This window comes from Callithrix jacchus, chromosome 2, assembly GCF_049354715.1.
Source record: "Callithrix jacchus isolate 240 chromosome 2, calJac240_pri, whole genome shotgun sequence".
Classification (NCBI taxonomy): Eukaryota; Metazoa; Chordata; class Mammalia; order Primates; family Cebidae; genus Callithrix; species Callithrix jacchus.
In genome coordinates this window covers 205724688-205751114 of record NC_133503.1, presented here as the reverse complement: position 1 = coordinate 205751114, position 26427 = coordinate 205724688, and the positions used below count along the sequence as shown (strand labels likewise).

Sequence of the window (26427 nt, the reverse complement as noted above, 5' to 3'; positions counted from 1 at the left end):
TGTGAGGCCCCCCTCTTTCATGTGGCCGGGTGTTCTCAGGAGTAGGTGTTGTGATTGGAGGTGTGAGGCCCCTCTTTCATGTGGCCGGGTGTTCTCAGGAGCAGGCCTTGTGATTGGACGTGTGAGGTCCCTCTTTCATGTGGCCGGGTGTTCTCAGGAGTAGGTGTTGTGATTGGAGGTGTGAGGCCCCTCTTTCATGTGGCCGGGTGTTCTCAGGAGCAGGCCTTGTGATTGGACGTGTGAGGTCCCTCTTTCATGTGGCCGGGTGTTCTCAGGAGTAGGTGTTGTGATTGGAGGTGTGAGGCCCCCCTCTTTCATGTGGCCGGGTGTTCTCAGGAGTAGGTGTTGTGATTGGAGGTGTGAGGCCCCCCTCTTTCATGTGGCCGGGTGTTCTCAGGAGTAGGTGTTGTGATTGGAGGTGTGAGGCCCTCCTCTTTCACGGGACCCAGTGTTCTCAGGAGCAGGCCTTGTGATTGGAGGTGTGAGGTCCCTCTTTCATGTGGCCGGGTGTTCTCAGGAGCAGGCCTTGTGATTGGAGGTGTGAGTCCCCCCTCTTTCATGTGGCCTGGAGTCCTCAGGAGTAGGTGTTGTGATTGGAGGTGTGAGGTCCCTCTTTCATGTGGCCGGGTGTTCTCAGGAGCAGGCCTTGTGATTGGAGGTGTGAGGCCCCCCTCTTTCATGTGGCCTGGAGTCCTCAGGAGTAGGTGTTGTGATTGGACGTGTGAGGTCCCTCTTTCATGTGGCCGGGTGTTCTCAGGAGTAGGTGTTGTGATTGGAGGTGTGAGGCCCTCCTCTTTCACGGGACCCAGTGTTCTCAGGAGCAGGCCTTGTGATTGGAGGTGTGAGGTCCCTCTTTCATGTGGCCGGGTGTTCTCAGGAGCAGGCCTTGTGATTGGACGTGTGAGGTCCCTCTTTCATGTGGCCGGGTGTTCTCAGGAGCAGGCCTTGTGATTGGAGGTGTGAGGTCCCTCTTTCATGTGGCTGGGTGTTCTCAGGAGCAGCCCTTGTGATTGGAGGTGTGAGTCCCCCCTCTTTCATGTGGCTGGGTGTTCTCAGGAGCAGGCCTTGTGATTGGAGGTGTGAGGCCCCCCTCTTTCATGTGGCCGGGTGTTCTCAGGAGCAGGCCTTGTGATTGGAGGTGTGAGGCCCCCCTCTTTCATGTGGCTGGGTGTTCTCAGGAGCAGGCCTTGTGATTGGAGGTGTGAGGCCCCCCTCTTTCATGTGGCCGGGTGTTCTCAGGAGCAGCCCTTGTGATTGAAGGTGTGAGGTCCCTCTTTCATGTGGCCGGGTGTTCTCAGGAGCAGGCCTTGTGATTGGAGGTGTGAGGCCCCCCTCTTTCATGTGGCCGGGTGTTCTCAGGAGCAGGCCTTGTGATTGGAGGTGTGAGGCCCCCCTCTTTCATGTGGCCGGGTGTTCTCAGGAGCAGGCCTTGTGATTGGAGGTGTGAGGCCCCCCTCTTTCATGTGGCCTGGAGTCCTCAGGAGTAGGTGTTGTGATTGGAGGTGTGAGGTCCCTCTTTCATGTGGCCGGGTGTTCTCAGGAGCAGGCCTTGTGATTGGAGGTGTGAGGCCCCCCTCTTTCATGTGGCCTGGAGTCCTCAGGAGTAGGTGTTGTGATTGGACGTGTGAGGTCCCTCTTTCATGTGGCCGGGTGTTCTCAGGAGTAGGTGTTGTGATTGGAGGTGTGAGGCCCTCCTCTTTCACGGGACCCAGTGTTCTCAGGAGCAGGCCTTGTGATTGGAGGTGTGAGGTCCCTCTTTCATGTGGCCGGGTGTTCTCAGGAGCAGGCCTTGTGATTGGACGTGTGAGGTCCCTCTTTCATGTGGCCGGGTGTTCTCAGGAGCAGGCCTTGTGATTGGAGGTGTGAGGTCCCTCTTTCATGTGGCTGGGTGTTCTCAGGAGCAGCCCTTGTGATTGGAGGTGTGAGTCCCCCCTCTTTCATGTGGCTGGGTGTTCTCAGGAGCAGGCCTTGTGATTGGAGGTGTGAGGCCCCCCTCTTTCATGTGGCCGGGTGTTCTCAGGAGCAGGCCTTGTGATTGGAGGTGTGAGGCCCCCCTCTTTCATGTGGCTGGGTGTTCTCAGGAGCAGGCCTTGTGATTGGAGGTGTGAGGCCCCCCTCTTTCATGTGGCCGGGTGTTCTCAGGAGCAGCCCTTGTGATTGAAGGTGTGAGGTCCCTCTTTCATGTGGCCGGGTGTTCTCAGGAGCAGGCCTTGTGATTGGAGGTGTGAGGCCCCCCTCTTTCATGTGGCCGGGTGTTCTCAGGAGCAGGCCTTGTGATTGGAGGTGTGAGGCCCCCCTCTTTCATGTGGCCGGGTGTTCTCAGGAGCAGGCCTTGTGATTGGAGGTGTGAGGCCCTCCTCTTTCATGTGGCCGGGTGTTCTCAGGAGCAGGCCTTGTGATTGGAGGTGTGAGGCCCCCCTCTTTCATGTGGCCGGGTGTTCTCAGGAGCAGGCCTTGTGATTGGAGGTGTGAGGCCCCCCTCTTTCATGTGGCCGGGTGTTCTCAGGAGCAGGCCTTGTGATTGGAGGTGTGAGGCCCCCCTCTTTCATGTGGCCGGGTGTTCTCAGGAGCAGGCCTTGTGATTGGAGGTGTGAGGTCCCTCTTTCATGTGGCCAGGTGTTCTCAGGAGCAGGCGTTGTGATTGGAGGTGTGAGGCCCCCCTCTTTCATGTGGCCGGGTGTTCTCAGGAGTAGGTGTTGTGATTGGAGGTGTGAGGCCCCCCTCTTTCATGTGGCCGGGTGTTCTCAGGAGCAGGCCTTGTGATTGGAGGTGTGAGGCCCCCCTCTTTCATGTGGCCGGGTGTTCTCAGGAGCAGGCCTTGTGATTGGAGGTGTGAGGCCCCCCTCTTTCATGTGGCCGGGTGTTCTCAGGAGCAGGCCTTGTGATTGGAGGTGTGAGGCCCCCCTCTTTCATGTGGCCGGGTGTTCTCAGGAGTAGGTGTTGTGATTGGAGGTGTGAGGCCCCCCTCTTTCATGTGGCCGGGTGTTCTCAGGAGCAGCCCTTGTGATTGGAGGTGTGAGGCCCCCCTCTTTCATGTGGCCGGGTGTTCTCAGGAGCAGCCCTTGTGATTGGAGGTGTGAGGCCCCCCTCTTTCATGTGGCTGGGTGTTCTCAGGAGCAGCCCTTGTGATTGGAGGTGTGAGGTCCCTCTTTCATGTGGCCGGGTGTTCTCAGGAGCAGGCCTTGTGATTGGAGGTGTGAGGTCCCTCTTTCATGTGGCCGGGTGTTCTCAGGAGCAGGCCTTGTGATTGGACGTGTGAGGCCCCCCTCTTTCATGTGGCCGGGTGTTCTCAGGAGCAGCCCTTGTGATTGGAGGTGTGAGGCCCCCCTCTTTCATGTGGCCGGGTGTTCTCAGGAGCAGGCCTTGTGATTGGACGTGTGAGGCCCCCCTCTTTCATGTGGCCGGGTGTTCTCAGGAGCAGGCCTTGTGATTGGAGGTGTGAGGTCCCTCTTTCATGTGGCCGGGTGTTCTCAGGAGCAGGCCTTGTGATTGGAGGTGTGAGGTCCCTCTTTCATGTGGCCGGGTGTTCTCAGGAGCAGGCCTTGTGATTGGACGTGTGAGGCCCCCCTCTTTCATGTGGCCGGGTGTTCTCAGGAGCAGGCCTTGTGATTGGACGTGTGAGGCCCCCCTCTTTCATGTGGCCGGGTGTTCTCAGGAGCAGGCCTTGTGATTGGAGGTGTGAGGTCCCTCTTTCATGTGGCCGGGTGTTCTCAGGAGCAGGCCTTGTGATTGGAGGTGTGAGGTCCCTCTTTCATGTGGTCCTTGGGAGCAGGTGTTGTGATTGGAGGTGTGAAGTCCCTCTTTCATGTGACCCAGTGTTCTTGGGAGCAGGTGTTGCAATTGGAGGTATGAGGTTCCTGTTTCATGTGACCCAGTGTTCTCAGGAGCAGGCCTTGTGATTGGAGGGAGACAGCTTGTTGCCCATAGGGTATTCCCACCTCGTTCACCCATGCTAGGTGCTGAGACACAACGGGAAGGGGAGGCAGCCGATTCCAATCGGCTTCATTTGCAATGCAGTTGGAGAGATGGGGCTGGGTGGCCCTGGCCAGTGTTAAGTGGTTAACAGGACACAGAAGTGGGAAAGCACCGTGTGGTCTGGGGCCATCAGGCACTGGAGGAGATTCAACACAGCTCCTTGAGGAGGACAGTGGCCTTGCAGACAGGCAGGAATGAATACGCTGATCCGGAGGGGCTGATGACTGGTAGGAAGGACTTGGAGGCCCTGAAACCACTTGCCTTGCTGTTTCTTTCTTTCTCTCCCTTTTCCTTTCCTTTCCTTTCTTCTTCCTGTTCCTTCTCTTCCCTTCCTGAGTCTTGCTGTGTCACCCAGGCTGCAGTGCAGTGGTGCAATCTCAGCTCACTGCAATCTCTGCCTCTTGGGTTCAAGTGATTCTCCTGTCTCAGCCTCCTGAATAGCTGGGACTACAGGTGCATACTATCAGGGCTGGCTAATTCTTGTATTTTTAGTAGAGACAGGGTTTTTCTATGTTGGCCGGGCTGGTCTCAAACTCCTGGCCTCGTGATCTGCCCTCCTCAGCCTCCTAAAGTGCTGGGATTACAGGCGTGAGCCACCGCATCCGGTCACCTAGCTGTTTCAGTGAGATGAGTTATAGTCAAAGGTATTTCTGCTTGGAATTTTTTAAAAAATAATGTATGTTCATTTATCGAAAAAAAGAAAAAAAGAACTGAGGCACAAACAAAAACCTGAAACTGGTTATTGAGGGGGCACTGGCTGTTGGGGGGGCAGCAGGCTGGCTGCTTAGATTTCCTCTGGTCCCTCCCCCTGACCCACAGGGAATATCTATCCCCCCATCCACAGGGAATATGGGAATATTTATCCCCTCCCTCCACAAGGAAATATTTATCCCCTACCCCTACATGGAATATTTATTCCCTCCCCCCCACCCACAGGGAATATTTATCCCCTCCCCCTCACCCACAGGGAATATTTATCGCCTCCCCCCACCCACAGGAAATATGTATTCCCTCCCCCCACATAGGGAATATTTATCCCCTCCCCCCACTCACAGGGAATATTTATCCCCTCCCCCCACAGGGAATATTTATCCCCTCCCCCTCACCCACAGGGAATATTTGTCCCCTCCCCCTCACCCACATGGAATATTTATCCCCTCCCCCCACCCACAGGAAATATGTATCCCCTCCCCCCACATAGGGAATATTTATCCCCTCCCCCACTCACAGGGAATATTTATCCCCTCCCCCCACAGGGAATATTTATCCCCTCCCCCTCACCCACAGGGAATATTTATCCCCTCCCCCCACCCACAGGAAATATGTATTCCCTCCACCCACATAGGGAATATTTATCCCCTCCCCCCACTCACAGGGAATATTTATCCCCTCCCCCCACAGGGAATATTTATCCCCTCCCCCTCACCTACAGGGAATATTTGTCCTCTCCCCCTCACCCACAGGGAATATTTATCCCCTCCCCCCACCCACAGGAAATATGTATTCCCTCCCCCCACATAGGGAATATTTATCCCCTCCCCCACTCACAGGGAATATTTATCCCCTCCCCCCACAGGGAATATTTATCCCCTCCCCCTCACCCACAGGGAATATTTGTCCCCTCCCCCTCACCCACAGGGAATATTTATCCCCTCCCCCCTACCCACAGGGAATATTTGTCCCCTCCCCTCCCACCCGCAGGTAATATTTGTCCCCTCCCTCCCCCCCACAGACAGTATTTGTCCCCTCCCTCCCCCCCACAGGGAGTATTTGTCCCCTCCCCTCCCACCCACAGGTAATATTTGTCCCCTCCTCCCCCACCCACAGGGAATATTTATCCTCTCCCCGCACAGGGAATATTTATCCCCTCCCTCAACCCACAGGGAATATTTATCCCCTACCCCCTACCCACAGGGAATATTCGTCCCCTCCCCTCCCACCCACAGGTAATATTTGTCTCCTCCCTCCCCCCACAGGTAATATTTGTCCCCTCCCTCCCCCCCACAGGGAGTATTTGTCCCCTCCCTCCCCCCACAGGGAGTATTTGTCCCCTCCCCTCCCACCCACAGGTAATATTTGTCTCCTCCCTCCCCCCCACAGGTAATATTTGTCCCCTCCTCCCCCACCCACAGGGAATATTTATCTGCTCCTGCTGATTTTTACCAGAACACTTGATTTTAGGGCTGTTCCCCAGCACTGAGCTAGAGACACCCGGGAGAACGTGGCTTTGCTCAGGCGTTGCAGAGCGAGTAGTCGCTGGTGTGTGAGGCTGAGGAGGGCACCCAGGCTCCTATCTCAGTTCTGGCTACTCGGAAGGGGGTTTGGAACGTTAGGGACAAGCATGACCCACAGTAGCCACCCCCAAAAACATCCCCTGCCCTCCTTCATCTTCCCAGCTGTCTCTCCACCCCCAGCCCACTCCTGCCCTGTGGCTCTGCACTCATTTGGGGACAGGGTTGCTTAGGCTGGTGGTGCCGGGGCCCAGGGTCCTCTGGGGCTGCTGTAGGTCACCCCATCCCTTCACCTTCCTTGACCTCAGGGGGTAGTCGAATGAGTTTGCACTGTGCCTGGCCCGTCCTGGGGTGCTGGGAACTGTCCCTGGCCTGTTCTCCCCACGAGGCTGGGGCCAGGCTTGGGTGCGGCTGGGGAGTTTCCTGTTTCAGTCGAAAGGCCTTGCAGTTCTAATGGGATGGCCTTGCACGCTGGCCTCCAGCCACCAGTGCCCAACCTGGTTTCTTGGAGAAGTGCACCAAGCCAGGGACGTGGCCATGGTGGAGGGGAGGGCTGGACCCTGCTGAAGCATCTGTTCCACCTCCCGCACCACCTCCCCCTCCACCGGCAGCTGTCCTTGCCCTAGTCTGCTGTTAGCTTTCTTCCTTAACACTCCAGCAATTCTATTCACATTTATTTGTAAATCTGTGTTATATCTGTTGTGTGGTATTTGTTTCTTTGTTTTTTGAGATGGAGTTTTGCTGTTGTCACCCAGGTTGGAGTGCGATGGCACGGTCTCACTGCAAACTTCACCTCCCGGGTTCAAGCGATTCTCCTGCCTCAGCCTCCCCAGTAGCTGGGATTACAGGTGCCCGCCACCATGCCTCGCTAATTTTTGTATTTTTAGTAGAGACAGAGTTTCTCCATGTTGGCCAAGCTGGTCTCGAACTCCTGTCCTCAGGCGATTCACCTGCCTTGGCCTCCCCAAGTGCTGGGATTATAGGCGTGAGCCACTGCACCTGGCCTGTGTGACTTTTTTTGAGGCAAAATCACATAACATAAAATTACGCACGTAAAAGTGAACCGTTCAGGGCATTTATACATTGACAGAACTGTGCAGCCACCACCTCTCTCTACTTCCAAAATGTCCTCATGGCCCCGGCAGTGCTCACCCACCAAGCCGTTACCCCCTATTTCCCACTCCCTGTCCCTGGCCACTGTCAACCTGTTTATCCCAGAGTTTGCCTCCTCTGGATATATCATGCAGTGGAGTCAGCGTGTGGCCTTCTGTGTCCGGCTGCTCTCACGCAGCACAGCGTTTTCCGGGTCCATCCACGTTGCAGCACGTGGCAGGCTTCCTTCCTTTTCATGGCTGAAAAATATTCATTGTATGAAGATGCCACATTCTGTTTACTGGTCCATCAGCTGATGGACATTTAGGGAGTTTATCTTTGTTAACTACTGTGAATTGCGATGGCCATTTGTGTGCAGGTTCCTGTTAGAACAAACCCTTTCACTTCTGTTAGGTGTGTACCGAGGAGTGGAGTTACTGGGTCATGTAGTGATTCTGGGTTTAACTTTTTGAGGAAACATCACGCCTTTCCACAGCAGGTGCCCCATTTTACATTTCCACTAGCAATGCCCAGAAGTAGTTCCCATTTCTCCACAGCCCCACTGACACTTACGTTGTTCCATTAAAAAAATAAGGCAGCCATCCTAGTGGTGCGAAATGGGATTTAATGATGGATTTTTGCTTGTGCTTCCCTAATGATTTACAGTGCTGAGCATTTTTTCATGTGTTGACCATTCGTGTATCTTCTTTGGAGAAATGTCTCCTCAAGTCCTTTGCCTACTTTTTTATTTGTACACATTTGTGGGGTACATTTGTAATTTCGTTACATGCATAGATTGCAGTGACCAAGTCACAGTTTTTAGGGTATCCATTAACCAAATAATGTACATAGTACCCCTTAACTAAAATTCCATCGGCAACGCCCATCACCCCTCGCCCTTCCTGGTCTCTGTCAGCTACCATTCCACTCACTACGTCCACGTGTATGTGATTTCAGTGCACTTGTGAGTGAGAACATACAATATTTGACTTTCTGTGCCTGGCTTGTTTCACTTAAGATGATGACCTCCAGTTCCATCCACGTTGCTGCAAAAGACGTGATTTCATCCTTTTTTATGGCTGAATAATATTCCATTGTGTATATATACCACATTTTCTTTCTATTCACCCCCGAGGGACACTTAGGTTTATTCCATCTCTTTGCTGTGGTGAATAAACGTGTGAGTGCAGAAATCTTTTTGACAAATTGATTCTTTTCCACTGGGTAGAGGCCTAGCAGTGGCCGTAAAACCAAGTTAAACTGGATTAAATGGCAGCTCTATTTTTAGGTTTTGAGAAATCTCCGTACTGTTTTCCAGAGAGGTTGTACTAGTTTACATTCCTGCCAAAAGTGTATGTGTTTCCTTTTCTCTGTATCTTTACCAGCGTCTGTGATTTTTAATTTTTTTTGAGACAGAGTCTCCCTCTATTGCCCGGGCTAGAGTGCAGTGGTGCGATCTCAGCTCACTGCAACCTCTGCCTCCCAGGTTCAAGTGATTCTCCTGCCTCAGCCTTAGAGGCGCCCACCGCCATGCCAGCTAAGTTTTGCATTTTTAGTAGAGACAGAGTTTCACCGTGTTGGCCAGGCTCATCTCAAACTGCTGACCTCAAGTGATCCACCTGCCTTGGCCTCCCCAAGTGCTGGGATCACATGTGTGAGCCACTGTGTCTTTTTAATAATAGCCATTCTGGCTGGGATAAGATGATATCTCACTGTGGTTTTAATTTGCATTTCTCTGATGATTAGTGATGTTGAACATTTTTTCATACACCCGTTGGCCATTGTATCTCTTCTTTGGAAAATCGTCTATTCATATCCTTTGCTTACTTTGTTTTTTTGAGACAGAGTATCCCATTGTCACCCAGGCAGGAGTGCAATAGCGCAACCTTGGCTCACTGTAACCTCTGCCTCCTGGGTTCATGAGATTCTCCTGCCTTAGCCTCCTGAGTAGCAGGAATTGCAGGTGCACACCACCACGCCTGGCTAATTTTTTGTATTTGTAGTAGAGACAGGGTTTCATTATGTTGGCAAGACTGATCTCGAACTCCTGACCCCATGATCTGCCCACCTCGGCCTCCCACAGTGCTGGGATTACAGGCATGAGCCACTGTGCCCAGCCCCTTTGCTTACTTTTTAATGAGATCACTTGGGGCTTTGTTGCTGTTGTTGAATTGTTTGTGTTCCTTGTATATTCTGGTTACTAGTCCCCTGTTGGATGAACAGTTTGCAAATATTTTCTTCTCCCATTTAACAGGTTGCCTTGTCGCTCTGTTTGTTATTTCTTTTTGCTGTGCAGAAGGTTTGAGTTTAAGTCCCATACTATATATAGACTCTAGTGTAATTTGAAGCAGGATATTGATACGGTTAGGCTTTGTGTCCCCACCCAAATCTCATCTTGAATTGTCCTCAGGTGTTTAGGGAGAGACCTGGTGGGAAGTAATTGGATAATGGGCGCAGTTTCTTCCATGCTGTTCTCATGATAATGAGTGAATTCTCACAATATCTGATGGTTTTGTAAATGGTAGTCTTTCCTGTGCTGACACACACCTCTCTTTTTTTGTGCTTATGAATTTTAGGATTATTCTTTTTTTTTTTTTTTAATTTTTTATTGGATTATAGGTTTTGGGGTACATGAGCAGAGCATGCAAGACAGTTGCGTAGGTACACACACGGCAGTGTGCTTTGCTTTTCTTCTCCCCTTCACCCACATTTGGCATTTCTCCCCAGGCTATCCCTCCCCACCTCCCCCTCCCACTGGCCCTCCCCTTTTCCCCCCAATAGACCCCAGTGTTTAGTACTCCCCTTTCTGTGTCCATGGGTTCTCATTTTTCATCACCCACCTATGAGTGAGAATATGCGGTGTTTCATTTTCTGTTCTTGTGTCAGTTTGCTGAGGATGATGTTCTCCAGATTCATCCATGTCCCTACAAACGACACAAACTCATCATTTCTGATTGCTGCATAATATTCCATGGTGTATATGTGCCACATTTTTCCAATCCAGTCTATTATCAATGGGCATTTGGGTTGATTCCAGGTCTTTGCTATTGTAAACATTGCTGCAATGAACATTCGTGTACATGTGTCCTTATAGTAGAACGATTTACAGTCTTTTGGATATATACCCAGTAATGGGATTGCTGGGTCAAATGGAATTTCTATTTCTAAGGCCTTGAGGAATTGCCACACTGTCTTCCACAATGGTTGAACTAATTTACACTCCCACCAACAGTGTAAAAGTGTTCCTTTTTCTCCACATCCTCTCCAGCATCTGTTGTCTCCAGATTTTTTAATGATTGCCATTCTAACTGGCATGAGATGGTATCTCAATGTGGTTTTGATTTGCATCTCTCTGATGATTATTCTTTTTCTCTTTTTTTCTCCTTCTCCTCCTCCTTTTTCTCTCTCTCTTTTTAAGATGGGATCTTGCTCTGTCACTCAGGCTGGAGTGCATTGGTGCAATCATAGCTCACTGCAACCTTGAATTCCTGGGCTCAAGCGACTCTTGCCTCTGTCTCCTGAATAGCTGGGACTACAGGTGCATGCCACCATGCCTGACTAATTTTAAATTAAAATATGTTTTTGTAGAGATGGGGTCTCACTGTGTTGCTCAGGCTGGTTTCAAATTCCTGGCCTCAAGCAATCCTCTTGGCTTGGCCTCCCAAAGTGCTAGGATTAAAGGTGTGAGCCACTGTGTCCAGTTCACAGTCTAAAAAATTAGATTGCTTTTTCTAATTCAGTGAAAGATTGCTTTGATATTTTGATAGGGATTACACTGAATCTATAGATTGCTTTAGGCAGCATGGCAATTTTAACAATATGAATTCTTCTGACCTACGAATATGGATGTTTTTGTTTGTGTCATCTACAATTTCCTTTCATCAGTGTTTTGTAATTTTCCTCCTAGAGATTTATTCCCGGGTATTTTTAAATGGTTATTGTAAATGAGACTGCCTTCTTGGTTTCTTTCTCATCTAGATCATTGTTGTGTATAGAAATACTTCTGATTTTTGTATGTTGATTTTGTATTCTATAACTTTACTGAATTCACTTATCAAAGCTAAGAGTTTTTTGGTGGAATCTTTAGGTTTTTCTAGCTATAAAGTCGTATAATTGGCAGATAGGAGTAATTTCCTGTTTTCCAACCTGAATCCTTTTATGTACTTTCTCCTGCCTAACTGCTCTGGATAGGACTTCCAGTGTTACACTGAATAGGAGTGGGCATTCTCGTCTTGTTCCAGTTCTTAGAGGAAATGCTTCCAACCCTTCCTCATTCAGTGGGATGTTCCTGTGGGTTTGTCATAAATAGCCTCTACTATTTTGTGCTGTTTCTTCTGTGCCAGTTTTTTGAGGAGTTTTATCATTAAGGGATGCTGAATTTTATTAAATGCGTTTTTGCATCTATCCAGTTGATCGTATGGTTTTGTCCTTGATTCTGCTTATGTGATGCATTACGTTTATTAATTTGCATATGTTGAACCACCCTTACATTTCTGATACAAAGCCTACTTGATTGTGGTCTATGATCTTCCTGACGGGCTTTGGATTCAGTTTGTTACTATTTTGTTGATTTTTTTTTTAGATGGGGTCTGGCTATGTTGCCCAGGCTGGAGTGCAGTGGCTATTCACAGGTGCGATCCCACTACTGATCAGCACGGGAGTTTTAACCTGCTCCGTTTCCAACCTGGGCCAGTTCACCCCTCCTTAGGCAACCTGGTGGTCCCCCACCCCCAGGAAGTCACTATACTGATGCTGAACTGAGTGCAGACACCCGATTGACATGGCGCACCACAGCCGAGAACTCCTGGGCTCGAATAATCTTCCCATCTCAGCCTCCTGAGTAGCTGGGACTATAGGCATGTGCCACCGTGCCAGGCTGATTTTTTTTTTTGAGACAGGGTCTCACTCTGTTACCCAGACTGGAATGCAGTGGCATCTTCTCAGCTCACTGCAACCTCTGCCTCCTGGGTTAAAGCGATTCTCATGCCTTAGCCTCCCGAGTAGCTGGGATTACAGGTGTGCACCACCATGCCCTGAACATTTTTATATTTTCAGTAGAGACAGGGTTTTGCCATGGTGACCAGGCTGGCCTCAAACTCCTGGCCTCAAGTGATCTGCCTTTGTTGGTCTCCCAAAGTGGGATTACAGTGTGAGCCAGTGTGTGCCGAGGAGGACTTTTTAGTGTATTGGTCTGTAGTTTTCATTTTTTGTTGTGTTCTTGTCTGATTTTGGTATCTGGGTGACACTGGTATTCTACAATGAGTTAGGGAGAACTTTCTCCTAATCAATTTTTTGGAACAGTTTCAGAAAGATTGGTCCTAGTTATTTTTTGTATGTTTGGTAGAATTCAGCTGTGAATCCATCTAGTTGTGGGCTTTTATTTGGGGGGAGGTTTTTAACTAGTGATTAAATATCGCTTTTCATTGTTTATCTGTTCAGGTTTTCTATTTCTATTTATTCCTATTCAATTTTGGGAGATTGTATGTTTCCAGGAGTGTATCCATTTCCTCTGGGTTTTCTAATGTGTGAGGATATAGTTGTTCATAATGGCCTCTGACAATCTTTCGTATTTCCGTGACATCAGCTGTAATGTCTCCTTTTTCGTTTCTGATTTTACTAGGTCTTCTCGCTCTTTTCTCGGTTGGTCTAGCCAGCAGTTTATCAACTTTGTTAACCAGCTTTTTGCTTCATTGATTCTTTTTTGTTTTTGTTGTTTTGGTCTCTGTTTTGTTTGGTTCTGCTCTGGTCTTTGTTATTTCCTTCCTTGAGGCACATAATTAGATCGTTAATTTGTAATCTTTCTACTTTTTGGATATAAACATTTAATGCTATAAACGAGGGGTCCTCAACCCCCAGGCCTCAAACCGGTACCCATCCATGGCTTGCCAGGAACCAGACCACACAGCAGGAGTGGTGGACAAGCGTGCGTTGCCACCCAAGCTCTTCGTCCTGTCAGGTCAGCTGCAGCAGGAGATTCTCATGGGAGCACGAACCCTGCTGTGAACTGTGCATGCAAGGGATCTAGGTTGCACGCTCCTTATAAGACTAACTAATGCATAATGATCTGAGGTGGAACAGTTTCATCCCAAAACCATCTCTGCCCTGACATCTGCAGTCCATGGAAAAAGTGTCTTCCACAAAACCAGTACAGGATGCCAAAAACGTTGGGGACCAGCACTCTAAACTTCCCTCTTAGCACTGCTTTTGCTGTGTCTGTATCTCATAGGCTTTTAAAGTATGTTGTGTTTAATTTTCATTTTTTTCAGCAATTTTTAAATTTCCATCTTAATTTCTTTGTTGACCCAGGAGCATGTTGTTTAATTTCCATGTATGTATAGTTTCCAGAGTTGTCCTTGGTATTTCTGATTTTATTCCACTGTGGTTTGAGAAGACACTTAATATAATTTTGATTTTTAAACATTTGTTGAGAGGAAGAGGAGGAAAAGGAGAAGGAAGAAGAGGAAAAAAAGAAGAAAAATCTGTTAAGACCTGATTTTTTTTTTGAGATGGAGTTTTGCTCTTGTTGCCCAGGCTGGAGTGCAGTGGTGCCATCTTGGCTCACCACAACCTCTGCCTCCTGTGTTCAAGTGATTCTCCTGCCTCAGCCTCCCGAGTAGCTGGGACTGCAGTCACACAGCACTGTGCCTGGCTAATTTTTGTATTTTTAGTAGAGACAGGGTTTCACTATGATGGCCAGGCTGCTCTCGAATTCCTGACCTCATGGTCCCCCCACCTCAGCCTCCCAAAGTGCTGGGACTACAGGCATGAGCCACCGCGCCCAGCCAAGACTTGTTTTGTGGTATAACATATGGTCTGTCTTGGAGAATCTCCTGTGTGCTGGTGAAAAGAATGTATCTTCTGCAGTTGTTGGGTAGAATATTCTATAACGTAAATGTCTGTTGAGGCCTAAAGTCCAGATGAAATTCCATGTTTCTTTGCTGATTTTCCATCTAGCGAATCTGTCTGACGCTGTGAGTGGGGCGTTACTGTATTGCTCTCTCACTCTCTGTAGGTCTGATAATATTTGTGTTATAGATCAGGGTGCACCAGTGTTGGATGCATTTGTATGCAGAATTGTTATATCCTCCTGCTTAACTGACCCTTTGTCGTTATCGTTTGTTTTTTGCTGTTTTTGCCATAAACCTGTTTTATCTGATATGATGAGTATAGCTACTCCTGTTTGCTTTTGCTTTCTGTTTGTGTGGAATGTATTTTCCCACCTCTTTACTTTCAATCTATATGTGCCTTTTTTTTTTTTTTTTTTCTGAGATGGAATCTTGCTCTGTCCCCCAGGCTGGAGTGCAGTGGCACAGTCTCAGCTTGCAACCGCCACCTCCTGGGTTCAAGCGATTCTCCTGCCTCAGCCTCCCGAGTAGCTGGGACTACAGGCACATGCCACCACACCTGGCTAATTTTTTGTATTTTTAGTAGAGACAGGGTTTCACCATATGTTAGCCAGGATGGTCTCAATCTCCTGACCTTGTGATCCACCTGCCTCAGCCTCCCAAAGTGCTGAGATTACAAGCGTGAGCCACCATGCCTGCCCATGTCTGTTTTTAAAATAGAGAAAGGATCTCGCTATGTTGCCCAGGCTGGTCTCAAACTCCTGGCCTCAAGCAGTCCTCCCATCTTGGCCTCCCAAAGTGCTGAGATTACAAGCGTGAGGTACTATGCCCAGCTTTCCTGTGTCTTTAGAGGTAAAGTGAGTTTCTTGTGTGCAGCATATAGTTGGATCATGCTTTTAAAAATCCATTCCGCCAAACTGTATCTTTAAATTGTAACATTTGCCTGGGCGTAGTGGCTTATGCCTTTCATCCCAGCACTTTAGGAGGCTGAGGTGGGTGGATCACTTGAGGTCAAACTTCTTCCCATGAGTTTGAGATTAGTCTGTCCATCATGGTGAAACCCCATCTCTACTAAAAATTCAAAAATTAGCCAGGAGTGGTGGTGCAGGCCTGTAATTCTAGCAACTCAGGAGTCTGGGGCAAGAGAATCACTTGAATCTGGGAGGCAGAGGTTGCAATGAGTCAAGATCATGCCACTTTATTCCAGCCTGGGTGACACAGTGAAACTCCATCTTAAAAAACAAAAACAAAAACAAACAAACAGAAAGTGGCGTGTTTAAGCTGTTCACGTTCAAGGTTAATATTGGTATGTAAGGTGTGGTTCCTGTTGAATTGTCAATTGTTTCCTAGTTGTTTTATAAGTTCTTTGCTTCTTTCTTTTCCTCTGGCTGTTTGTCATTGTGGTTTGGCTGAATTCTATAGTGGTGCTGTGATTCCTTTCTCTTCCTCTGTGTGATTGCTTTATGAGTGAGTTTTATACTTCTGTGTGTTTTCATAATGGTGAATGTCATCCTTTCACTTCCAAGTTAGGGCTTCCTTGAGCAGTTCTTACAGGACTAGTGGTGATAAATTCCCTCAGCATCGGCTTTTCTGGGAAAGACTTTATTTCTCCTTCATTTATGAAGGTTAATCTTGCTGGGTATCGAATTCTTGGCTGAAAGTTTTTTTCTTGCAGCAGTTTGAATATGTCACCTTCTTCTCTTCTTGCCTGCAAGGTTTCTGCTGAGAACGCCACTGTTAGTTTGATGAGGTTTCCTTTAGAGGTGACTAGATGCTTTTCTCTTGCTGTTTTTAGAACTTACTCTTTCACTTTGACTTTGGACTTATTCATGGTGGACTGTGGCAGTGTCTTTTCTGCATGATGATTTCCTGGGGATTGCTGAGCCTCCTGGTTCTGGATGCTTAGATCTCTTGCTAGGCTCAGGAGGTTTTCATCTATTACTTCATTAAATTGGTTTTCTAAGCCTTTCAATATCTCTTTACCCTCAGGAAGACCAATAACTTCTACATCAGTCACTGTATGTAGTCCCAGGTGTTTCACAGGCTTTGCTCATTTTTTCTCATTCTTTTTGCTTTGATTTTGATTGGATAATTTCAAAAAAACCTGTCTTTTAGGTCTGAAATTCTTTCTTCTGCTTGGTCTAGTCTATTGTTGAGGCTTTCAAATATATTTTGTATTTCTGGGTTTCTTTTGAGATATGTATATCTCCTTGGTAAATATCTCATTCAGATTCTGAATTAATCTTCTGAATTCTGTGTATTGATTTTCAGATTTTTTACACAACTCATTGAACTTCTTTAAAATCAATATTTTGAATTATTTCTCTGGGATATTGAGGATTTTTTTTGGTTGAGATTTATCTACTGTCAGAGAATTGTGTCTCTTTGGGATTGTCATATTACCCTGCTTTTTCATGTTTCTTGTGTCTTTATGTTGCTTTCTGAACACCTGACATAATAGTTGCTTTTTCTTATTTTTGGATTTACTTTTGTTGTTGGGGGCACCTTTTACTGGAGAAGTGACTGGGATGTTGGTTGGTAGGGCCCTTTGGATTGCTTCTGAGGCATGCAGCAGTGAAGCCTCTGTCTGATTTATCTGGCTGTTAGCAGCGTTAGTGGTGTCTGTGCCTTCCTTGGTGTGTTAGGGTGCAGTTATTGTTGGAGGCTGTGGTGAGTATCTTGTATGCAGTTGTGCTGGGGAATGGGATGCTGGGTGGGCCCATCTTCAGGCTCCAGTGGTAGCAGCTGTGTGCCAACCATATCTATCCTTGTTCTCCAGGGTGGCACACACTGGGACCTGTGTTGGCAGTACCAGGCAGGCTGATTCTTGGGCCTCTGGATGGCTTTCTCAGAAGCTGATTGTAGCAGCAGTGTACTTTGAAAGTGAGCAGGCTTCCAAGTTTTTGGGCAGCCAGAGTGGTGTGGACGCTGGTGGTGGCAGTGGTGGTGAGATGCCCTTTTGGGTCCCAGGCAGTGTGTGCATGCGTTGGCAGTAGTTGCAATGGACTGTGGTGCTGGCCAGCCTCCAGTCCAGCAGCTGGCACTTGCAGGTAGGTGCCTGCTGAGGTGGTAGTGGCAGGGTATCCCCTGTGAGAAGGGCTTGGTGTCCCAGGTGGTAGACTGGGTTGTGGGTCCTCCATTCCTTGGATCCCTGTCTGTGGGTGGGCTGGGGAAGGGGGATGTCAGGCAGGGCTGGTCCAGGCAAGCTTGCTGTAGTCCCCTGAGTGCATGCACCAGCTGTGACAGGTGTGGCTGAGTGATTTTCAGGGCCCATGGCCGAATGCCCGGATGAGGGGCAGCTGCCACAGGGAGGATGGGGCCAGTCCCTGCAGCCGGAGCCTTGGCCATGGATGGAAGACCCGCATCCCTCTCATGCCCCAGTCCCATGGGGCTTGCTCCCCCGTCCTGGCTGTTGGAGACAAAAACTGTTCCATCAGCCCTGGTACTTTGCGCCTGGCCCAGGACTTAGCTCCAGGCTGTAGGCTCTGCACAGCTCTTGATCAAACCTCCATGGCAAATCTTACCTCTCTCAAGTCCTGGGGGTGGTACCTGCTTCCAGTGCTGGGAGCTGCAGCGCCTCCCACACTTGCCTCTTAGTCCTGGCCACAGGAGTCCACTTTCACACCTCAGTTCTGCAAGCAGCAGTCCAGGTTTCCCTAATGCCTCGGACTGGCGCTGCTTGTACCCAGGAGCCTGCTAAGAGCTAGGGCTGAGAACGGTGTCTGTTCTAGCTGCTTAAATTCCTTCTCAGTCTCTCTAAATCAGATGCAGAGATTGGGAGGGTGCAGTTGCCTCTCTGTGTCAGGGACTAACATGATTCTCCAGTGGGAACGTGGACTGTGGCAAGATCCTCCATCACCCTCATCCTGGGGAGTCACTCCAGTGTTGACCACACAGGCTGCCTGCTTTCTCTCTTCCTCAGTTCTGGTGTTTCCTGTCACTTTCCTGCTGAACTCCCATGTTGTTTCTTGGAAAATATATTCAAAGTGTGATCATCTACACATTATTTTGGTTCTTCTAAGTGGATGAGGTGTGCTTGAAATGCTTCTAGTCAACCATCTTGAAAAAAAAGCCATTGCCCATTTTAAAATTGGGTTGTGTGTCTTTTTGTTGTTGAATTATAAGTGTTCTTTGTATATTCTGGATACTAGACCCTTATCAGATATACGATTTGTAAATATTTTCTGCCATTCTATGGGTGACCTCTTCACTTTCTTGGTAGTGTCTTGTGACACAAAAGTTTTTAGTTTTGCTGAAGTCCAATTTATCCATTTTATTCTTTTATTTCCTGTGATTTTTGCAACAAATCTAAGAATTCATTGCCACATTTAAGGTCACTGTCCAATCAAGGCTGTGAAGAGATTAAGTCCTGTGTTTTCTTCGAGAGTGTTATAGTTTTGGGTCTTACAGTAACGTCTTTAGTCAATTTTAGGTTAATTTTTTCATATTGTGTGAGGTAGGGATCCAACTTCATTATTTGGTGTGTGGCTTTTTTTTCCCACTTAGAGACAAGGCCTTGCTTGCTATGTTGCTCAGGCTGGCCAATTATCTTAGCACCGTTTGCTGACGAGATTGCTCTTTCCCTGTTGAATAGCCTTTGTGCTCTTGCGGAAAATCAATTGGTCATTGCTCATAATCAATTAGTATCTCTACTCTTATGCCACAGTTTATTTCTTTTTAATGCCAAACATTTAACTGTAGCACTTTTCAAATCTTTTACAGAAGTGGACAGCTAGCATAGGTAACCAACTATCAATATTGGCTGATCCAGTTTCATTTAAAGTCCAGTCTGCCAACCCCAGGCCATTTAGACTCCACTGTCCTCCCCACTTACAGAGAAGCAAACATGCCATTCTTCCATATGTGTTTTAATGTATATCTCTAAAACATAGATTTTTAAAAATCAGCTCTCTCTCTCTATGTATGTGTGTGTGCATACACACACACACGCACACACGGTCTTGTTCTGTCACCCAGGCTGGAGTGCAGTGGTATGATCCTGGCTCACTGCAGCCTCAACTTCCCAGGCTCAAGTGATCCTCCTGCCTCAGTCTCCTGAGTAGCTGAGACTACAGACCATGTGCCACCACGCTTGGCTAATTTTTAAAAATTGTTTTCTGTAGAGATGAGGTCTCACTGTGTTGGTGTTTTATGTTTTTAACTTAATTTTTTATTTGAATTGAGAAACTTTAATATTAAGAAGTATTGATGGCGCAGCTATGGAGGGGAGGGGAACTCTGGACAACGCTCTGGGGCCACAGGAGGCCCCTAAATAGCGCACTTGGAAGGGGGCTCCCTCCCCAAAGCTGGGGCTCGGGCCTCACTGGAGGAGGTGTAGTTCCGTCCCCTGGAAGGCAGAGAAGTTTGCTGAGATTCCCTGTCTGTGGCACTGTGAGCAGGAACACAAAAAAATTGTAAGCCCCGGAACCAGGAGAGGCTCCTTGTTCCTGCGGGGCTCCTCCAGGGCCGTCTTCAGCCAGTGCGACATCACGCCCTCTATGGGAAGAAACGCTGGAAGACTGTGGCTTATGAATGCAGAGCAGGCAGGTTGCGGGGTCTGAAGCCTACATGTAAACCAGCAGCTGCCGCAGCTTCCCAGGACTGCCACCCACTTCGTGAATGCAGGTCTCCCTTCCCGGGTCTGTGTAGCTGCCACATACTTGATGGCCACGTTTGTTGTGAACCCCACAACACACTTACTGTTGCTTAAACAGGGGCTTATCTTTTAAGGGTATCTAAGCAAGAAGAACAAATTACGCATATTTAACCCTGTAGTTGTTGGTGCAGCCTGGTATCATTTTCCTTTGGCCTGAAGACTTCTTTTAATATTTCTTGTCACGTGGGTTGGCTAGTGATGATGCCGTCCAGCTGTCATGCATCTGAAAACTCTATTTCACCCTCACTTGTGAATGGTTTTCCTACGATGCAGAGTTCCAGGTTTCAGGGTTTTTCCTTCGGCTCTAAAGATGTGGCTCCACTGCCTTCCTGTCTCTGATGAGGAATCCACTGTCATCTTATTTTTGATCCTTCGTACCCAATGCCTGTTTTCTCTGGCTTTTACTGTCATTCCAGGCCAGGCACCGTGGCTCATGCCTGTAATCCCAGCACTTTGGGAGGCCAAGGTGGGCTGATTTCTTGAGCCCAGGAGTTCCAGACCAGACTGGGCAACATGTTGAAACCCCATCTCTACAAAAAATACAAAAATAAATATGACTCTACTTATCACTGTTGTGAGCAATTCGATTATGACATGACTTGCTGTGATTTTCCTGTTTCTTGTGCTGGGAGCTCATTGAGCTTCTTCGGTCTGTAGGTTTACGATTCTCATTACATTTGGAAAAAAATTTCTGCTGTTTCTTACATTTTCTCTTAGGTCCTTTCCCCTCCCATCCATTAGGGGCCCAGATACACATATGTTAGGTCTCTTGAAATACCTATTTTATTTTTATTGGGGTGTTATTGTAAATGGTGCTGTTTTTAAAAAATCTGAATTCTAGTTGTTCATTGCTAGTATCTAGAAATATAGTTGATTTTTGTAGTTATCCTTTTACTGTGTGACCTTGCCTGTCTCAGTAATTAGTTACAGGCAATTGATTTCAGTAAAATTTTTGGAATTCTCTCTCTTTTTCTTTTTGAGAGTCAGGGTCTTATTCTGTCACCCAGGCTGTAGTGCAGTGGTAATCACAGCTCACTGTCACTGCAGCCTTGATACCCTGGGCTCCAGTGATCCTCCTGCCTCAGACTCCTGAGTAGCTGCGACTACTGGTGTGTGCTACCACACCTGGCTCATTTCTTAAAAATTTATTTTTGTAAAGATAGGGTCTTGCTACATTGCCCAGGCTGGTCTCAAACTCCTGGGCTCAAGTCATGCTCCCATGTTGGCCTCCCAAAGTGCTGGGACTGTAGATATGAGCCACTTCACCCGGCCTTTTTGGAATTTTCTGTATGTAAAATCATGTTGTCTGTGAACAGATAAGAGTTTCATTTTTGACGTTTATTTCCCAGTTGTGAGACTTTTATTTATTTTCCTGACTTATTGCCCTGGCCAGTAGGCAAATGTGTTTAGTGGAAGTGGGGGTACAGCACAGCTTTGCCTTGTGCGTGACCTTGGGGGGAAGCCTTGGGTCTTTCACCTTTAGCTGTGATGTTAGCGGTAGGCTTTTGTAGATGTGTTTTAAATCATGTTAATTAAGTTTCCTTCTGTCCTAGTTTGATGAGAGGATTTTTTGAAATATGATGGATGGATTTGGATTTTGTCAAATGCTTTTCTGAAGGATCGAGATGACCGTGTGCATTTTCTTTTTAGTCTATTGCTGTAGTGAATTCCAGTAATTGGTTTTTGGATGTTGATGCTGCCCTGAATCCCTTGGATAAATCCCACTTAGTTGTGATATATCATCTTCTTTATATATTGGTGGATTCTGTTTGCCAATACCTATATTTAATTGAGGATTGGTGTGTCTGTGTTCATGTGGGATGCTGGCCTTTACTTTTCTCTTCTTGCAATGCCTTTGGTTTGGCATCAGAGTAATGCTGAATTCATAAGTTGACAATTTAACATTTTTTCTTTGATTTTTTGCCATGGATTGCAGAGAATTGGTATTGTTTCTTCACATTGGTAGATATGCCAGTGAAACAATTTGGGTGGGGTTTCACCACGTTGGCCAGGCTGGTCTCAAACTCCTGACCTCGGTTGATCCTCCCGCCTCAGCCTCCCAAAGCGCAGGGATTATAGACGTGAGCCTCTGCACCCAGCTCTATAACTTTTCTTTTAATGCCTGTGGAATCTGTAGTGATGTCCTCTCTTTCATTCCTGATATTGGCAATTTGTGTCTTCTCTGGTTCTTGATCAGTATGGCTAGAGGTTTATCAATATTTTGTTGATTTTTTTCAAAGAACCAACTTTTGGTTTAATCTATCTCTTTCTTTTCCTTTCTTTCTTTCTCTCTCCCTCCCTCCCTCCTTCCTTCCCTCCTTCCCTTCTTCCCTCCCTCCTTTCCTCCCTCCCTCCCTTTCTCTCCCTTTCTCCCTCCCTCCTTTCCTTCTTCCCTCCCTCCCTCCCTCCCTCCTTCCTTCCTTCTTTCTCTCTTGCTTTCTTTCTTTCCTTTCTGGTTTCCCTCCGTCACCTATGCTGGAGTACAGTGGTGTGATCTTGGCTCACTGCAATCTGTCTCCTGGGCTCAAGCAATTCTCTTGCCTCAACCTCCAGAGTAGCTGGGATTACAGGGGTGAGCCACTGCACCCCACCAATTTTGCTTTATTTTTGTTTTATGTTTTATTTTGTGATTTTATGTCTTATTGACTTATTTTTATTATTTCTATCCTTCTGCTCAGTTTGGGTTTATCTTCTCGTCTACTTAAGTTAGAAGTTTAGATTACTTATTTTAGACCTTTTATTTTCTCAAATAGAAGCATTTAATGCTATCAGTTTCCATCAAAGTACTGGTTAACTGCCTCCCACAAAGTTTTATATGTGTGTATTTTCATTTTTGTTTAGTTCAGAATATTTTTAAATGTCTTTGTGACTTCCTCTTTGATCTATGCTTATTTAAAAGCGAGTTGCTTTCCAAATATTTGGAAAATTTCTAGATATTTTTATAGTTTAATTGCATTATGTCAGATGACACACTTTGTATGATTTCTGTGTTTTAAAAAAATTGTTAAGGATCGTTTTAAGTCCCAGAATATGGTCTATCTTGGTGAATGTTACATGTGCAAGAATGCTAAGGTACAGAACTGTTTCGGATGGAGCATTTTATATGTTTCCATTAATTCAGGTCTGTTCTTGTTGGGATATTCTCGATCCTTACTGATTTTATTTACTTGTTCTATTGATTACTGAGATAGGAATGTTAATGTCTCCCGTGAATTATCCTTTTGGTTTCATTAGTTTTCGCTTCATGTATTTTGAAGCTCCCCTGCTAGGTACATTCACATTTAGGGTTGTCAGAGCTTCTTGGAAAACTGACCGTACTTTTCTGCCTCTGGTGATATTCCTGGTTCTGAAGTCTCCTTTGTCTGGGACTCACAGTTGCTTCCTTTGATTAATGTTTGCACGGTATATCTTCTATCAATTTACTTTATATTCAAAGTGGATCCATGACACATTTCTGACATTTTTATGGCACTTTCCACACAAGGTGGATATTGTGTGTTTGCCTCCTCTTCCAGGCTGCACACAGCCTCACACAGCTGAGGGCTCCCTAACTTCCTCCCCAAGGCTTTTGGCCCAGAGCCTGGCATGGGATGGTTACTGCACACAGGTCTGCAGGATGTTTGTGAGTGCTCAGCTGCCCTATTGCATGGAAAAATCAAGATTCTGTGACAAGAAGGGTGATGCCCTCTCTGAGGTGAATGACAGGTGAGCTGACCAGCCTGGGCATAGATACTGGACTGCTCCCCAGGGCCCTGCTGGGAGGTGCATGCCTGCATCCAGCACTGTTGCTGGCAGCTGGTGGGTGTAGTCAGCTGGACTCAGGGTGCTGTGAGCTAGTGACTTAAGTGGAATCCCAGGATTGTAGAGACGAGCAGAATTTTATAAGCAAAGAGAAAGCCTGTTGGCCAAAGCTCAAGGCCATCAAGGGCAGGGATGAGAAGAAGACCTGTCACAAACGCCACAGGGAGATCACACCAGAGGGGAGATTATGCTGCTGCCATGCACTCTCAGGGGTGACAGGGTCCCGTGTCCCGTGTGTCCTCTTGGGGTGACAGGAACATGGGACCCTGGATACCCTCATTGGGGTGTAAGGAACATGAGACCTCATGTACCCTCTCGGGGGTGCTGGGAACGCGGGACCCTGCATACCTTCCCAGGGTGACAGGTACACAGGACCCCATATACCCTCTTGGGGATGACGGGAACATGGGACCTCATACCCTCTTGGGGGTGACAGGAACACAGTACCCTGTGTACCCTCTCAGGGGTGACCAGAGCACAGGACTTCGCATACCCTCTTGTGGGTGATAGGAACATGCAACCTCACGTATCCTCTCAGGGGTGATGGAAACAGGGGACCGCATGTACCCTATTGGGGGTGATGAGAACACAGGACCCTGCGTACCCTCTTGGGAGTGATGGGAACACAGGACCTCACGTACCCTCTGGGGGTGACAGGAACAGGGGACCTTGCATACCCTCTTGGCAGTGTTGGGAACATGGACCTCACGTACTGTCTTGAGGGTGACGGGAACATGGGACCCCGCATACCCTCTTGTGTACCCTCTCGGGGTGACCCTGAGTACCATCTAGGGGTGATGAGAACACGGGACCCCACATACACTCTGAGGGATAGTGGGAACATGGGATCTCACGTACCCTCTAGGGGGTGATGTGAATACGGGACCTCACGTACCCTCCTGGGGGTTACAGGAACATGGGACCCAGCCTACCTTCTCAAGGATGGAGGGAACACGGAACCCCACATACCCTCTGAGGGGTGACAGGAACACAGGACCTCATGTACCCTCTTGGGGATGGCAGGAACATGGGACCTCACATACCTTCTCAGGGTGACAGGAACACGGGACCCCACATGCCTTCTCAGGGATGACAGGAACACGGGACCCCACATGCCTTCTCAGAGTGACGGGAACACGGGACCCCACATACCTTCTCAGGGATGACAGGAACGCGGGACCCCACATGCCTTTTCAGGGATGACGGAAACACGGGACCCCACATGCCTTTTCAGGGATGACAGGAACACGGGACCCCACATGCCTTCTCGGAGTGACGGGAACGTGGGACCCCACATGCCTTCTCGGGGATGACGGGAACACGGGACCCCACATACCTTCTCGGGGTGACGGGAACACGGGACCCACATGCCTTCTCGGAGTGACGGGAACACGGGACCCCACATGCCTTCTCAGGGATGATGGGAACACGGGACCCCACATACCTTCTCGGGGTGACGGGAACACGGGACCCACATGCCTTCTCAGGGATGATGGGAACACGGGACCCCACATACCTTCTCGGGGATGATGGGAACGCGGGACCCCACATGCCTTTTCAGGGATGACGGAAACACGGGACCCCACATGCCTTCTCGGAGTGACGGGAACGTGGGACCCCACATGCCTTCTCGGGGATGACGGGAACACGGGACCCCACATACCTTCTCGGGGATGACGGGAACACGGGACCCCACATACCTTCTCGGGGTGACGGGAACACGGGACCCACATGCCTTCTCAGGGATGATGGGAACACGGGACCCCACATACCTTCTCGGGGATGACGGGAACACGGGACCCCACATGCCTTCTCGGGGATGACGGGAACACGGGACCCCACATACCTTCTCGGGGATGACGGGAACACGGGACCCCACATGCCTTCTCGGGGATGACGGGAACACGGGACCCCACATACCTTCTCGGGGATGACGGGAACACGGGACCCCACATGCCTTCTCGGAGTGACGGGAACGTGGGACCGCACATGCCTTCTCGGAGTGACGGGAACGTGGGACCCCACATGCCTTCTCGGAGTGACGGGAACGTGGGACCCCACATGCCTTCTCGTGGTGACGGGAACACGGGACCCCACATACCTTCTCAGGGATGATGGGAACGCGGGACCCCACATGCCTTCTCGGAGTGACGGGAACGCGGGACCCCACATGCCTTCTCGGGGATGATGGGAACACGGGACCCCACATGCCTTCTCGGGGTGATGGGAACACGGGACCCCACATGCCTTCTCGGAGTGACGGGAATGTGGGACCCACATACCTTCTCGGGGATGACGGGAACACGGGACCCCACATACCTTCTCGGGGATGACGGGAACACGGGACCCCACATACCTTCTCGGAGTGACGGGAACACGGGACCCCACATGCCTTCTCGGAGTGACGGGAACACGGGACCCCACATGCCTTCTCGGAGTGACGGGAATGTGGGACCCACATACCTTCTCGGGGATGACGGGAACACGGGACCCCACATACCTTCTCGGAGTGACGGGAACGTGGGACCCCACATGCCTTCTCGGAGTGACGGGAACGTGGGACCCCACATGCCTTCTCGGGGATGACGGGAACACGGGACCCCACATGCCTTCTCGGAGTGACGGGAATGTGGGACCCACATACCTTCTCGGGGATGACGGGAACACGGGACCCCACATACCTTCTCGGAGTGACGGGAACGTGGGACCCCACATGCCTTCTCGGAGTGACGGGAACGTGGGACCCCACATGCCTTCTCGGGGATGACGGGAACGTGGGACCCCACATGCCTTCTCGGGGATGACGGGAACACGGGACCCCACATAC

The 26427-nt window shown here is 48.7% G+C and overlaps 1 protein-coding gene across 3 annotated transcripts in view; it reads left to right on the top strand.

The window, feature by feature from the left end:
- The window catches only part of AHRR (aryl hydrocarbon receptor repressor), a 122242-nt gene that overhangs the window by 2301 nt on the left and 93514 nt on the right, over positions 1-26427 (top strand). Inside the window, exon 1 of one of the 3 annotated variants that reach the window (XM_054252366.2) lies at positions 3968-4202. The exons of the other annotated variants lie outside the window; for them this stretch is intronic. The gene's annotated coding sequence lies outside the window, so the exon portion shown is untranslated. Of the gene's footprint in view, positions 1-3967; positions 4203-26427 lie in introns of those variants that run through there. 3 annotated transcript variants of the gene reach the window in all.